The following is a 14403-nucleotide window of genomic DNA, read 5'->3' as shown; positions in this document are numbered from 1 at the left end:
CCCTCTGTATTTAGAACCACCGCTAGCCACCTGTGTTATTCTAGGATTTTCCTTGTCCAGTGGGGTTCCTCTAAACAGGGAGGAACACCAAAGCAAGACTCGATACACCTTAAGAGTATAGGGTAAACACAAACTCCAGATGGCAAGATGAAAGATTTATTATGACACTAGCTTTTACACACAGCTTTAGATCAAAGATCGTGAGATCTAGCGGGAGGAAATGGTCAACTGGGGCGAACAGGAATTGGGGAGGTGGAAATCTGGAGGGAGATATCCTGGATATGACTCTTCCTTGCAGCCAGGGTATTCTCTGGAAAAGGAAGGGAGCCGGGATTTTACCCTACCGTGGCCGTAGGTCCGGAATTTTACGTGTGCCCCTGGCTGACGCTGGGGCCATTTTCTGAAGTTTCAAAAATTGATTTTTTTTTTCATTGCCATATTGAAGAGGAAGTTCGGATGCACCTAACAGCACAAATCCCCCCCCATTCTGTGGCCTGCAATGGAGCGCGGAATTTGCAGAAATATCAGCAACGGATGTCCACCACAGTGATGTATTGCCGTGGCTCAACTTCGCACATTATTATTATTTTTTTTTTTACTCCCCACACAATGTGAATGGTGCTGAAATGTTGTGCATATATTAGATATGATGATATCGAATGATTTCAATATGTAATATGATAGGATTGGCTAAAAAAATATATGTACAGTATATGAATATTTTTTCATATTTTTGATATAAATTATGTTTATGGTAGTTTTGAATTATTTTGCATGTTAGCGTTGTGAATATGGTTGGAAGAAGGAGTGAAAGTGTTGAATATTCAGTCCTAAATGAGAAAATTGCCAGTCCCTCAAGAGTAGACTCTCCTACGGGGGATGAAAGTGGAAGGTTGGGTGGATTAGCACCTGGTCATCTCCGATTAGAGGTAGGGAAGTGGAAGCGCTTTTAACTGCTCCCACACCACCTGCATGGCTAAAATACAATCATAATGCAGGTTCAAAACTATGAATAAGTCAAATTATTAGGAACAGAGAGACATAGCTGAAATATGTTCGTATACAGATGGGAAAAAACAAATTTTTCCAGTAATAACATGTTCATGTTTCTCTATCATTTTACTTTGTTATTTTTGCAATATATGTTGCTGTCTGTGTGTCGTGAGTGTGGGAAAGTATGATATTTTCTGCCTGGGTAAGGATAAAGGGTAAAGCTGTATGTCTGCCTACACTTCACACGGTCAGAACACGATAAACTCAGAGTATCGCACGGTAATTGTGTGCGATATCATACTCACATCCTATGCGCAATTATATTGCTTTCAACGAGATTCTGGAATGATTGCGAGTAGTTCAAATTCATAAACAGGAAAAAAATATGTGTATAACAATACAGGAACATATACTGATGCTGGCATGGCTGGCAGGGAAGGGTGGAAGGGGCAAGCTGTTTGTTGGGGCAACCTTCATACAGTCAAAGTATGATAAAATCGGAATATCACACAGTTGCCTTGTAAGACAGCATTTTCCGTACCCTATGCCTGTTCACTTACATTACAAACAGAACCTGCAATGATTGCCACTCTATCTAGGGCAAAAAGATCGTAATAAGCATATAAGGAAATACATGGGGGCGGGCATCTGAGAAATAATTACAGAGAAGAATAATTACTCACCTCAAGTGCATGATGCGATGACAGGAGTTAGTGCAGGTGAACTTTTACTCAGCTCTGCCCTTCCCTGGCAGGTCAAAATTCAATAGAGATGAGTCAATGTCTGGGAAACAGTCTTTGTACAAAAGTCACTTTCCAACCATAATCTACTTTACACACTACCACTATCTTACACTTCTATATCTTACTTCATAACACTACATTAGGTAATATATACTATATACACTGTAATCGTCCACACAGTCAGTACTTAGCAATAGAATGATACTCGGTGGGGATGGTGAAGTGGCCCGTGAAGTGGTAGGAAGTGGTGAGGTGGCACGAGAGGTGGTGCAGGATGGTGGCGAGGGGGTGCAGGGTGAGTGCACCTGCACTCCAGCCTTCCCTTCCCGCCCCTCCTCTCAGTGAAGAGCCACTTCACCATCGTCTGTCTCCTCTTCGGTGGTGGTGGAGCTGTACGGCGAGGTGGTGGTTGCTTCTCCTCACTCTCTGAGGGGATCTCACTGTTGTCCTCTTCGGTAGTAAGAAAGTGATACTAATCATCACCATTCTCGTCACTACTCCCCACCATACTCTCCACTTCCAGGTCAGACCCAATTCAGTCCTTGTCACTCTAACCCCCCCATGGGGAAACAGCTCTGCCCTGATCTCGGGGCTGGTGAGCGGCCTACGGGGCTGGAGAGGGCGGCGCTGGGTGGGGGTAGGGGCAGGGAGAGAGACGGCAGTCGGACGTCTACTCATCACGGAAGTGTGTGGTGTACTGACGAATGTCGTGTATGGGAGTGTAGGGTAGATCAGTCTGAAGATGTTCAGAACATTTGTTCACTTCCCAAAAATTTTCACCGCCTTTTTATAGGCAGTGCTCAAACGACGTTTTCGGCCATTTATCGGCTAAACGTCATTTGACACCAGCAGCCACGGAGGGATTAACTTAACGTCTGTACAAGTGTTGTAGTGTAGTGAATTAGTGGTGATAAGGCTAAGGGGGAGGTAGGCTACGACCCTGGCTCTGGAAAAGTGGAGGCCTGACGTCTGGCTCATTCTCCCTCTTAGTCTGGCGATAGGGTTGTGTGATTTGTGCCCATAGTGGGTTTAGTGAAGTTAGAAGGGACCCAGAACAATCAGGACAAGTTTATGTCACCAGACCCAGGATTCGTTTTCCAGGAGTAGGAGGGCACTCTCTACCTGTGGAAGGGGATGTGTGTATGTGGAGGGGACTGGCTCCAGCTTCAGCGTCACACTGGGGAAGCCTGCCAGACTCCGGGAAGTGCATGGTTTAGAACTGCTTCTGGATTGCCAAGCTGCCTCTAGCAACCTTGGGGGTGCTGCATCTGGCGAGCACACTGGAACACAGGAACTCCTGTGTTGCCAAGCCACCTCTAGCAAGCTCATGAGTGCCATATCTAGCAAGCACACTGGAACTCTTTGTGTGTTGCCAAGCCATCTCTAGCAAGCTCGGGGGTGCTGCATCTGGCAAGCATGTGGGAACACTGGAACTCCTGCATGGCCAAGCCGCATCTAGCAAGCTCAGGGGTGCCGCATCTAGCAAGCACACTGGAACACCGGAAATCCCTCTGTGTAGCCAAGCCCCCTCTAGCAAGCCTGGTTGTGCAGCCTCTAGCAAGCATTAAGTTGACAAGCCCTTGCCACTGCTGGCACTTGTGGCTCTCCGATTAGCAAGCCTGGTTGTGCAGCCTCTAGCAAGCACTAAGTTGGCAAGCCCTTGCCACTGCTGGCACTTGTGGCTCAATCGGAGATACGGGCAGTGTGACGGTTTTAGGCACGAGGGATTCCTGAATGTGGGGTGCGCCGTCTCCCTCTGTCCTTCTTGGGTAGACACCCATACCCCCACAACTCAGCTGTGGCTGCACATATTTTCTCCTGTCCCCACTTTAGCCAGAACTGCAGTTGATCTTTCTACCTGTCATGTTGAACGCAGGGGTGGGCTTGTGCAAGGGCAGACAGGGTAGCTACCCAAGCCCAGGTTGAAAAGGCTGTTCAAGGGAGGATCAAATGACATGCATGGAGACCTGGTGGGAATGACAGAGAAGCTTGGGCAGTTCATGAAGAAATCTGAGACCAATGGTTAGCTCCATTTGTACTTTTCTAACATAGACTGTAAATGGCTTACAGAAACACATCGCTGACCTGCACTCTCATGTTACTGTACACAAACCAGACTCGATTGCTTTGTAGGAGGTAGACCGTCATGTGTCCCACCAGAGAGGTTACAATGTTTTATAACTTACTATGCTGACTGAGCAAATCTCATGGTTAGGCCTAATCAGTGAAAATCTGTGACTTTCCATTCTCCGTAAACTCCCTCAAATTGTACCGAAGTTCTAGAAAGCACTACACTTATTCAATGTAGAGTTATACAAATAAATGTTATTCTTCAATCTATCTTACATTTCTCGGCAACACTCACTATGTTACGCAAAACTATACATGTGGTATTTTGCTTGTATAATCACATCATAGTCTGACAGCCCACATCTTCCACAACCTACCCATTGACGCTAACAAATATAACACTCAAGTCACTGTAAAAGAAAACACTATAGTGTGTACCACTGACGGACTTGAATAAAATAAATAACTAAAAGCAGTGAAGTTCTGAGAGAGGGAGACAGTGGTGTTGTGTTGGTGGGTGTTTTGGCCATCACTTACGGCACTGACCCACTAAGGTGTCATGTCATCATCTTAGGCTGTAGCAAATGCTGCCTTGTCGTATTTCTATACTACTCTGATACTACGTTTTACTCCTGCATGTAATAATCTTTTATATTCATTTACATTCAGGAGCACTTACTATAGCTAATATTTGCTACATAACGTGTGGTTACACCCACGAATTTATAACCACTGCCTGTACTGTATGACACTGTATTTGCTGAAGGTGTGTGGCAAGATCCACCACCTTCTTTTATTGTATAAATACTCTGTATACCTTTACAACGATATTCAATCAAAGTTTAGGGGTCTTATAATGAAGCGATTTATTACCGCCAATTTACCATTACAAACCAAGTTACTTCTCATTAATCATACAACTGTTTTTCCCAGACCATGAAGGCCTATGGTATTTATTTCCTTTATTGCTGTTTCTTTAGCAGGCAATCTTACCATACCAGTGGATTTGTGCTGTCATATAGTGTATTTTTTTTTTTTTTTTTGTACAAATGAACATTACCGAATCTTGTTCAACATACTGAAAGGTGGATTTCGTTTCCCTACTTCCCAGCTGGATGCTGGGTTGGGTTGGGTTGGGTTAGAGTAGATTAAATTATTAGGTACATTTAACCAAGGTTAGGTTGGGTTTAGCTAAACAGATTAGGCCGAAAATTGTCATAGTCATATTATAGTTATTATTCGTTTGCATAACAAATGAGGCCTCAAAACACTCAAATGAAAAAAAAAAAATCAAATGGAAGAAAAAAAAACACACCAAACAATAGGAAACAGAAATAAAGGAAATATTTACCCCATGTACCACTTAAATTTAACAATGAGCACCGTACATGACCTCTCGGTATCTTTTTCATCCCCATGGTGCCCTCATTCTCCCTCACGCACTGCCGTCGTGCTGATATTAGTTGAGTTACCCTTCTACTGTGATGCAACGGCGAGATTAATCTAAATTTGCGTACTGTTCTGTACCATTATAGTTCATAGGATGTTACCGATAGAGCTACATTCGCCACTTCGTAGTAATAATAGGGTTTTTAATTGTACGTTACATATATATTCAATATCAGTGCCTTTATACGATGTACTATGAAACTATACAGCGTCACCGTTTCATATTTCTTATTACAAATGTGCCCAGTTGTAGTTTTGAAATGGCCAGGATCGAAATGCATGTTTGCCGAACTTGTTAAATTATGGTATATGAGTTGAAAGAACATACAATATTTAGAATGAGTTCAGTTCAGAATAGGCTTCATGGGCACTCTGATTTTTCGTAAAACCTGAAGATTAATGAAAACGTGTTTTGAATTTCGATTTTGTGACTGAGAAACTATAATTCTTCCGCAACAGTTCCTAGGGGGAGAGTGTTAGAGTAACGTGTTTACATGCTGTTCGTCCAGACGCTGTATATTCTTCTCCAAAATTAGCAGGTGGGAATGCTGCATTATTACGTACAGCTGTGTTCTTAGTCCGTAATTTTCATTTGTAGAGACATTACGCACAAAAGCTTGGAGTATGGTGTACACGGAAACACAAAACTAAAATTGTAATTAATAGCTTCGAGAATTTTTTTTGAAGGCCATGTTATAAGTACGTGTTACGCACAGTGCAGTTGACGTGAATTATATAGCTTATTTGAATAATACAAGGTTTAGTAAATGATAAAACACAAGTCTACAGAGGTTTACATTTTTAAATGAATATCAGGTAAGATTTCTTGTCCAGTGTGCAAGGTTACATTTGGTATACTGTACAGCACAATGTAGGCAGTATGATGGTATTTATTTTTACCTATACACTGAACTAGTGCAGGGAAAAAAACAAGGCTTAATTATGGAGCTGGTAATTCTAAGCAGCTTTTTATCATTGCCATAGAGAGCAGTCTAATTTCATGGTAAAATTTAAGGTGACAGAGCCAATTTATTTTGATTTTTTTTTTCTACCTTAGCTTGTCATGGGATTCTTAAAGTACAGTATACGATGTATCTTCTTATTTTGTTTCCAAGTTTTGATGTTTTTGTTTTTTTTGCAAGTGGTGAAACATTTAAAAAGCAATGTTTGTATACAATCCCTATCAGCACCAGAGATACCATTTTTTAATGTTATCCTTATCAGTGCCTGTTTCTCCAAACCAATTTTTGTAACGTAGCCCAACCATATTATTCTAACTTAGCTAATCCAATTAAATGCTAGCCTAAAAACGTATCCTAACCTTCCTTCTTCTTTACATTAAAAAAATAAATCTATCTATCTATCTATTGCCAGACGCCTCAATCCCGTTTCGGGTGGCCACAAACAAATCGCCTCCAAGTCGCCCTGTCCCCCGCCATTTCACTGCCCTGCTCCCAACTCACACCCCCCTCTCTCATATATCTCTCCACCCCATCCCTTCATCTCATCCTCGGCCTCCCCCTCCCTCTTCCCCCCTCCACCTCACTCACATACACTCTCTTCGTCAGTCTTTCACCCTTCATCCTCTCCACATGGCCAAACCACCTCAGTGTGTTCCTCATAACACTTCCTATCACATCCACATCCACACCACAACGCTCCTTTATATCCTCATTCGTCAGCCTGACTTTCCACATGACTCCACAGGCTCCTCTTAAATAACTCATTTCCACTGCTCTCACTCTTTTTTCTTTTATGCACGGATGAAGGAACCAAGGGCCAGGAGCCTGCAAATTATTCCCTCCTTGAAAAAACAAAAACACGGTAACAGCAAAATTCATGATCCATTCATTTTGAGATGCCTGGACACATTGTACTTGAAAGAATGGAGACCATAGGAAGCAGGAAGTACAGACAGAGGGAGACAGTTCCAGAGTTGACCTGATGCATACATGAAGGACTGGGAGTAACAGTTAACTCTTGCATTAGAGAGTTGAACAGAAAAGGGATGAGAGCCTGTTGCAAGATGGGCACTATGTGCCCAACAAAGTAGAGGAGGGATGCAAGCAGACAGTTCACAGAAGTAGTGATAGGAAAAAAGATAAATATACAGCACTGCAACAAAGAGACAGAGGTTGAAGGAAGCCAGTAAGAGAGGAGAGTTAATGAAAAGCCTTCAACTCCACCTTGTTGAGAAGAGCTTTACGTGGGGAACCTCCCCACAAATGAGAGTTGTACTCTACATGGGCCAATAAACAACTGTGCAGGGGTAAAGAAGACATGGAGTTGGCTTAGCACACTTAATCTCTTGGAAGCAGATTTTACAAGATAGGTAATATGATCTTTCCAAGATAAATCTTGAGAGAATGAAAACCCAAGTACTGTTACTGTACTGTATGTTTAAAGATGATGCAGGATTGAGCTAGATATTGTTAAAAATTAGGGGGTACTCCTGCGGAAGATTTTGTCAGGTTGATAGATTTAAGAACCGAGTTTTTAATGCATTAAAAGCAACAAGATTATTTTATCCGAATGAGAGATATGAGCCAAGTCAGACATTAGGCGTGCCATAGCCTTTTCCCTTGTTTGTGGAAGTAACTGCTGAGATGGACACTGCAGGAATAGAATGGAAAGGTGTAGGGCAGAGTCATCAGCATATGAGTGGATAGGGTTAGATGTACTGTACTGCTTAGATCATTCGTGGATAAAAGGAGAGTGATACGACAGAGCCTTGAGGAACACCAAAATTGATAGCTCTAGGAGAAGAACGGTGGCCGTCTACAATAGCAGCTATAGAACAATCAGAAAGGAAACTAGTGATGAAGGCGCAGATAGAAGGATAGAATCCGTAAGAAGGCAGTTTGGAAATAAAAGATTTATATCAGACCCAATTGAAAGCCTTTGAGATGTCAGGTGCAGTGGCAAAGCTTTCACCAAAGTCCAGAAAGGAGGATGACCCAGAGTCTGAAAAGTAGTTGAGAAGATTACTGATGATCAGAAAGAAGGTTGTGATAGGAAAGATCCATCCATCCATCCATCATCCAATCCTACGTTGCCCCATGAGGAGCGTAGGAGCCCAGGGCTAGGCAGTTGGTCCTGACATTTAAGATGAGAGTGACCAGCCTCACTCATCCCTGAGTGGCATTACGTGAGCAATAAACCCCAACCATCCCTTGGATATAAACCTTCACCGGCTCAATCCGATTGGTGCACAATAATTACCCACTAAACCACCAGGCGCCAAAGTTTAGTTATATGGTTACCACCCAGCGTAGTAAATGATGCTTAACATTTTTTTTATTTTTTATTTTTTTTTATTTTTTACTTTTTAGACTAAGGTTGAAAACTTTTGAAACACAAAATGATAAAGTACAGTAATTGGGTGATAGACGGATGGGAATGGTGAGCTTTCTTGGGGATAGGCTGAATTAGAGCAAACTTTCAGCATGAAAGAAGGTACAAGTTAACAGACAAAAGTGAAAGAGTTTTCCTGTGTAGGGTGTAAGCACAGTTCTGGAGGACAACAAGAGGGACCCCATCAGGCCCATATGCCTTGTTACTATTGAGGCCAGTGATGGCAGAAAATACATCAAATGAAGAAACTTTAATGTCAGCCATGAGGAAGTCAGAGGGGGAAAGTGATGGAGGAGCAGCACTGGAATCATCTAAAGTGGGATTGGAGAAGAAAGTCACAGTGACGAGTTCTGCTTTACAGGGTTGGAAAAATTCACTTTTTTTTTTTTTTTTTTTTTTCCCCAACCCTGTTTGTGCCTTTGGGAATTCTGTCAAAAGAGTACCATACTGGGTCTTTTTTCCTCTCACTTGGTGCAGTGCATCCATTAGGCATGATTATATATATCGCTGTTCAAAGAAACAGACTTACAAAATTGAAAATAATAATGTGAATGGGAAGTGGTAGTAAGGCAGTGCACCACAGGGTAGCACTTCTTGGTATGGGGGAGATTACTCACAATCAGGGTTGGAAAAAATGGCATATACAGTATATATATATTTTTTAACCTGTAGTATTTTATTGAAATCACATTTTAAAATTTAAACTGATTGTTTTACTTAATTTGTTTTTTATTTTTTTTTTATTTTTTCACTTTAATGAAGACTTTTTCGTACTAAGCCTTAATCAGTGTGAAATGAAACCGTATTATGGTATAGTATCCTACATTTATTACCCAAAAGTTGCTATACAACTTGAAAAGACCTGAGGCATTAAAGGCTTTCCTAACTAGAGCATTTATTTTTATTATCAAGGAGCCTTCTTTCCTCTGTTTTTAATATTTGCCTTGTAACAAAAGGCAGTCACTAGTGCCTGACTTGATCAAGATCAGTACAGGAAGAGTACAGGCCAAGCAGACTTGATGCATCTGTACAGTACACATCCATCACATTCTGTGTCTTCTTCATTTTTACTGTATTTATGTAAAAAAAAAAAAAAAAAAAAAAAAAAAAAACAGTGTTGATTTAAATCATATTTTTTTTCACTCTGATTTAAATTGATTTAAATTATAACAACCCTGCTGCTTTATCAGTCGAAGAATTAGCTACAGAGCCATCAGTGGAAAAGAAGAGGGAAGGATGTTGAGGTAAAGTTGTTAGAAAGGTTCTTGACATTGTGCCAGAAGGATTAGGAAGAATTTGAGTTGGAGAGTTCAGAGCATTTAGTATGAACGAATTTTTTTTTAGCAGAACGAAGAACAGATGTAGCACAATTCTGGGCGGTAACATATAAAAGATGAGATTCAGGGGTGGGTTGGCTCTGGAACCTTTTGTAAGCCTTCTCTTTGTTGTGGACAGCATTAGAACAAGCATGATTAAACAAAGGTTTTTTATGCATTAGTCATAGGATATGAGAAAGGAATGTATGCATCCATGCCCTAGAGAACAACCTCCGTAATGTGCAAGGCACACTTAGATGGCTCGTTGCCATGGAAGCAATAATCATTCCTGGGAAAATCAAAGAAGTAGCTACTGCCTGAGGGCCTCCCAATCAGCAGTTCCAAAGTACCACAACCTTCACTTCTTGGGAAGGTCCACAGACTTTACTGGAGCAGTAGGACAGGTTAAGGTGATAAGGTTATGATCGGAGGACCCCAACAGAGAGAAAAGATTAACAGCATTAGCAGAAGGATTAATTGTAAGGAAGAGGTCAGGTATGTTGGAACTCTCTCCAGTGGGGTCAGGGATATGGGTTTATTGATGGGCACTTCAGTACTGGTACACTTTTACAGAGTCAATCAGTTCAAAGTTAGATAATGTGAGTTGGTTCTGTGTCTCAAGGATTACCTATATATATATATATATATATATATATATATATATATATATATGTACATGCAGTAGGTACGCATAGTTCGCGAATCTCGTTGTACGCAAGGACCTATTTTTTATCAAATTTTAGTGTATTTTTTAATAGTACACGAATTGAACTCGTAATAGGCAAGACCGCAGTGAAGAGTGGCCCAAAGTTGGGGCTGAGAGCAGGAGACCACAGCAGAAGACCACAGTGGTGGAGAGTGGAGACTTGTCAATGATGGAAATCAGCCAGGTACTGTGTGCCCTAGATAAATTCAAGGAAGAATTCAAAGACTTTGAACACTGTCAGTTGCAAATGGAGGAAGTGATGACCACTGGACAGAATTTTCTGCTACTACACAGACAGGCTCAACCAGGAGGTTAACAGAAGGAAGCAAACCCTCATCACCCGTTACCTGCGGCCTTGAGAAAGTGAGGAATCACTCCCTTCAACATCAGAAGAGCCATTTCCTGGGGAGGATCAAGAGGATGATGCGATGTCTGAGGTGTCAGAAATAGACTTTGAGGGGTTTATGAACGAAGTGAGTGCATTAGCTGGTGAAAGTGTTGAAAGTGCTGGTGAGGAGAGTGGTGAGGAAGGTGATGTGACGGGTGGTGCAGGAGGTGAACGCTAGGTGCCTCGCCCTGTCTCGGATCCCCTTCTTACGTCCATCAAGGCTGTTGTCCTCTTGGGTTAAGGTGAGCAGCTATATTGTTGGTTTAGTTAAGCCATATCCTTGTTGATTTAATAAAGCCATAATCTTGTTGGTTTACTTTATCTTAGGTAATATGTCTTAGATAGTTTTCCTGTACAGTAGAATACTTAGGTCTGAAAGGAGTCTCAAGGGTTAGCGATGAAGGGGGGTGCCACCCATATGTAATTTTCCCCATAACTTTATGTATTCACAGTACGCTAATTCCTAGTAATCGACCTCCTCTGCCGCCCATAACTTGCGTACTGTGCGTACCTTCTGTATGTGTACAGGTGTTCCTGCCCTAACACGGGTATTTGTTTCCGCACCGGCCTCGCGTTAGGCAAATATCACGTTTGAGGGACTCTTGAAAACCCCTATTTCCTCCTGCACCCCTTCCCAGAGCCCACTTTTTCCCCCCTTGTGGTGCAAAATTTTTTTATACCCCCCAATATAAACCTCCTAAAAGCATTAATAAGAGCATTAACAAGATGGTGCAAAATTTTTTTATACCCCCCAATGTAAACCTCCTAAAAGCATTAATATGGTTATAAAATATACCTTAGGTCTATACAGGACTAATTTATTTATTGTACTGTACCTTATGTGAGAAGAAAAGCAGACACACGTCGCCAGAGATGAGGTAGAGGGGGGGAACTCACACTAAAATCCATCAAAGTCTGTTCCGCTAGCAACACTCCAAACATCACTTTCTAGGTCCTCCATAGCTTCATCCTGCTGTCACTGGGTATCCTCATGCTGTAGACCAGCGGCAACTTGTTTGGCGAAGTGACAAGTGATCAGTGACTGTTTACGGTGCGAAGCACACGGCATCACAGCCCGCCCAGTTCAAATTACCGCGTTACGCTAACAGTGCCCGCGTTAGAATGTTTATTTCCTTCTGCAAAATCGTGCCGCATTAGAGCAGTATCGCACTACAGCAAACCGCGTTAGGGGAGGAACACCTGTATATTATATATATATATATATATATATATATATATATATAAACTAAGAGTGAATGGAGATTTGAGTGATGAGTTTTCCATCAGTGTTGGTGTGCATCAGGGGTCAGTTTTGAGTCCCATGTTATTTATCATGGTTCTTGAAGCCCTCTTACATGACTTCAGAAACAGACTCCCATGGGAGATGTTGTATGCTGATGATTGGTGTTGATTGCAGAGAATGAAAGGGAGGCAGAGGAAATATTTAAGAAGTGGAGAGATGGTGTGGGGCACAAGAGCTTAAGGGTAAATGCAGATAAAACAAAAGTGATGATACCCAGGGTTGATTGCAGTAGAGTCAAAGAAGAGGGAGAGTGGCCATGTGCAGTTTGCCACAAGGGTGTGGGAAGTAATTCCATCTTGTGCAGTGTTTGTGATAGGTGGGTGCACAAGAGATGTAGTGGTATTAGAGGTACAGTAGACTGCGAGATAATGCTGATTTTATGTATGGGGTGTGTTGAGGAGAGCAGGTGGAGATTGTCAGGCGTGAAAGGATTGAACTTGCTGGTGAGTCTCTTGAGTGTGTGGAAGAGTTTTGTCACCACTTGGATCCTCTGACCACAATCTCATCAAAGCCTCATTAGTTAACCCTCCCACACCACCCCGTTCTGAACCTGTCAAGGTGACCCGATGGCACTTTGATAGGGCAGACTGGGATGGATTTAGAAATCATCTTGCTGATGTTCCATGGCAGTCTTTTTTCTCTAGTGATCCCAATTCTATCCAGTCCCACATTTGCGACTTAATACTAGCTGGTATGGATTTATTCATACCAAGTCAACAGTTCACTAAAAGATCGATCTCTCCAAAATGGTTTGATGGCAACTGTGCCAGAGCAACAGCCCAAAAGTCATTAGCATATAACTCTTACTTAAAATAAAAAACCTGAATCACTCTCCCAATTTAAAATTGCTAGAAATCAGGCAAAAGCTGTATTAAATCTTATCTAAATCAAACTTTCTTCAAAAGCAAGCATCAAAACTACTTAACAACCCTAATGACAATAGAATATTCTGGTCAGCTCTTAATTCTTTCAATAATAACTTTAACAAGTCATCTTCCATTCCCCCACTAAAATCTTCAGATGGCGACATTACAAATGACCCACGTGGGAAAGCAGATATCTTTGTCAGTACCTTTGCCAGAACTCTACCATAGATGATACAAGCCAAAATGTCCCAGTACTGGAACTTGATTCTCCCGAAATTGCCCCACTTAACCCGCTCCGTCCCATCGACGTATGGGTACGTTGCAACATTTTGCATTTGCTAGTCCCTGCGACGTACTGGTACGTCGTGCAATTGCAAGGTCCCTAATTTGCACAATTTTCAATTTTCACGTGTAATTTTTCGTACGTATACACGGGATACCTTCCTCTATTCCTCTTCAAGATGCCAAGCAGTGACAATGCCTTACACCGGATAACCTCCCCCCTCCCCCCCTCACACCATTGTCTCGGCAATTCACCTGTTACCAGTGACCTGGCCAGTAAAGACATTCAGGGCCAGAGTGATTCCCCAATCGATGACAATGTGGAGGACAAAGTTTACACAGCATTAGAGGAAGAAACAGTCAGAAATAATGATCAGGTAATGTGGCAAAAGAAGGTCAGGTATGGTGATGAGTTAGTGAGTGAAACAATGCTTATAATGCTAATATTACTGTTTGAAAACCAATATACAGTAATCACTCTAATATCCGGACGCCCAATAACCGAACATCCCCACTAACCGAACCTTATCGTCCTGGGATCAAAGATTCCCAAAATGGTCCGAAAATCCAAAAAAATAAAAAAAAAATCGATTTTTTGCTGTCAGTAATTTGAACTTGCCGCGCGCGCCGCGTGAGAGCATTGTTTTGGTTTGTCATTCCTCCGACGTCCGATAGAGCGCCGCTGCATCCTCCCCACTTCCCGCCTGTCTCTCACCGCGACGACCTACGCTGTTCGCTATGGCTGCCCACGTGCTCGCTTTTGTGGTGGTGCCGTACTTGCTGCAAGGCCTCCTGCTGCTCTCTGCCCTACTCTTAGTGTGTGTGATGATGGCCCCACCTCCTGAGAAAAGGAAGAGAGTGGTGTTGACTCTGGAGAAGAAACGGGAGATATTGGAGAAGGTTGATGCGGGTTGGTCTTCTTCACGCATTCTC

General features: G+C 42.2%; 1 long non-coding RNA gene across 1 annotated transcript in view; it reads right to left on the bottom strand.

Moving 5' to 3' along the window:
• Positions 1-5281, bottom strand: part of LOC145392917 (uncharacterized) — a 41534-nt gene extending 36253 nt beyond the window's left edge. Inside the window, exon 1 of the long non-coding RNA XR_013896080.1 lies at positions 5158-5281. This is a non-coding gene — a long non-coding RNA (uncharacterized LOC145392917). The remainder of the gene's footprint in view (positions 1-5157) is intronic.
• Between the last annotated feature and the right edge of the window lie 9122 nt (positions 5282-14403).

Source organism: Coenobita brevimanus, chromosome 23, assembly GCF_032717465.1.
Source record: "Coenobita brevimanus isolate Jiangsu-jjx chromosome 23, ASM3271746v2, whole genome shotgun sequence".
Lineage (NCBI taxonomy): Eukaryota > Metazoa > Arthropoda > Malacostraca > Decapoda > Coenobitidae > Coenobita > Coenobita brevimanus.
Note: the sequence above shows the minus strand (reverse complement) of the source record. Positions and strands in the feature narration are given on the sequence as shown.